Raw genomic sequence first — 2,385 nt, 5'->3', positions numbered from 1 at the left:
GAGAGAGAGAGAGAGAGAGAGAGAGAGAGAGAGAGAGAGAGAGAGAGAAGAACAAACACCAGAAAACATCCTCCCATGTGGCTAGGAAGTCCATACGCTGTCAGGAGAACATTAAAAACACATGACTGGTTTGAGAAAGGGGACACAGAGGAGGAAGAGACAGAAGAGGTGTCCATTCAGGCTTCATTCTATTGTACACAAGTCTGCTAGTCTCAATCAATGACTCTACTGAACTAGAGAAATAAATTACTTTCTACAGTCTATATTTAGAGATAACTCTGCCCTCCCTCCCACACCACGAAAGGCCATAACATGAACAAACATTGCCTTCATAACACCATGACCAAGCACTTCATACTGAAATTATCCTATGATGTTGATGATCATCATTATTAATGTTGTTAATAGTCACACTGACACATGGACACTATTTAATGACTCTATGGAAGTTTATGTCTGTGTCATCTCTCACCGTCTTCCTAGGATGCACCTTCACATCAGGCTCAGGTATGTGACCTAAAAAAATTGCCTGAAGTGTCCCCTCTGACTGCTCACACCCTATTCCTCCTTTCACTCTAACCTCCCTATAAGTGTTGAAGGATAAGACAAAGGATAGGTACTCGCTCCGTTACTCAAAAGCTTACTTCATCTTCCCGGCTTTTAGTTTAGACAGCATGTCCTATGCTGGTCCTTCCTGCAGTCATTTCCTGTCCTCTCTAAGGCACATCTTCCTTCCTTTTAGTTTGAGTAATCTTTACTATAAACTGGGGTTATTTTTAAGTTAACAAATTAGGACTTCCCTCAAAGTGGAGCATACGAGACTACAAAGTATCTCTGATACTGATATTGGCATGGGAAAGGCCAAGAGCAGAGGAAGTTCTCCAGCAGGACAATGTGTTGCATCTCCCAGAGAAAAGTTGAGCAAATATCCATCTCGGTTTCTCCTACTCTTTCTTTCCCAAGTTATCAGTTTCTGTTTTCTTAAAAAAAAAAAAATTCATTGACAATACATTTTTGTCCATCCAGAAGAGGCAATGCTCATTTCATTTTTATTCCTAAATGCTACATTATAAGCCTCCTGGGCTTAAATGTCATCAATGCTATCGTCACCTTAAGATATATAACCCAGGCAGAGCATTTAATACCATCATAAATGACCCACTGAAAGACCAGCTAGCATATTTTAAAGTGCTGACCATAAGACATTCTTTGCTAAGAAAGAGACCGAACTAATTAACCTAACTTTTTTTTCTGCTATACCACTATGTGTATACCACTCAACTGTGCACTTGTAGTTTGGCCTTAGCTCATGGAGGAGGCACCGAACTTACAGATGTGGCCCAAGCTAAGGAAAGCCTGGGCCTTGGGGGAGTGGCCATGTACTGTGCTGTGTGTTTGTGTTCGAGAAGATGAGCAGGTTTTCATTGACGCCCATCTGACAAGGAAGGAAGACAAGCTTAAGGCAAATATCAGCAGTCTTTTGACTCCTATATGCTAAACTCTTCTCTTAATAGTATATTCCATTCCCTTAAAAGAAATCAACAAGCTAGGCACAATGGCTCATGCCTGTAACCCCAGTGACTTGGAAGGACAAGATAGGAAGATTGCTTGAGGCTAGGAGTTTGTCTGAGCAACATACTAAGGCACCATATCTCCAAAATTAAAACCAACCAACCAACCAACCAAACAAACAAAAACAACTATTGGAGGACTGCTTTACAAGTAAAAGTAATTTCATCTCACAAAACTTAAGCTTAACTTTGGGTAAATTACATACTTCCTTCTTTCTAATTTTGTTTGGATGAAATCACCGACAAGTACGAAAAGCTGCATCTTTTCACAGCAAGTAATTGGATGCGTTCGATCCCTACATCTAAAACTTCAAGACGTTTCCTTTTTATAGGTTCAAATACAAAGTAATCATGGAAAAAGAGAAGCAGGTGTACTGCTGACCTACCCTAAATGCTGGAGTGTGGACACACAATTTTCTCCAGCCCTCCCTCCTGCCTCTGTCCCCTCATTCAGCAGCACTAGGCAGAAGCGTGTGCTTCTTTTCTGCCAATGATGGATAATGTCACCTTAATGTTCTTGAAATGTCAAGGGTTCTTTCTTTTTGATGGTGGAGCTATATAAAAATCAACAAATTTAATTTTACTACAGTCACGGTTTTCAGATTCCCTAATTACCCTTGGCTATAAGTAAATCATCTCTCTATTCCACACAGCCCCCGAGGTCTTTGATTATTTTTAGTGTATGTATGAGGAAGAGAGAGAGGGAAAGATGGTTTGCATCTATTAATCAACATGCATGGCAGGACCTAGGCAGATTTTTTTTTTTTGAGGAGTCTCACTCTGTCGCCCAGGCTGGAGTGCAGTGACCGCTCCC

General features: G+C 40.8%; 1 protein-coding gene across 1 annotated transcript in view; it reads right to left on the bottom strand.

Moving 5' to 3' along the window:
- The window catches only part of MAST4 (microtubule associated serine/threonine kinase family member 4), a gene marked incomplete at its 5' end in the record, with an annotated part of 65,864 nt that overhangs the window by 21,167 nt on the left and 42,312 nt on the right, over window positions 1–2,385 (bottom strand). The window lies entirely within an intron of this gene.

The sequence above is a fragment of the Carlito syrichta genome, unplaced genomic scaffold (assembly GCF_000164805.1).
Source record: "Carlito syrichta isolate Samal-C Ts95f unplaced genomic scaffold, Tarsius_syrichta-2.0.1 Scaffold302305, whole genome shotgun sequence".
Lineage (NCBI taxonomy): Eukaryota > Metazoa > Chordata > Mammalia > Primates > Tarsiidae > Carlito > Carlito syrichta.
This window is presented reverse-complemented; position numbering and strand designations above follow the sequence as displayed.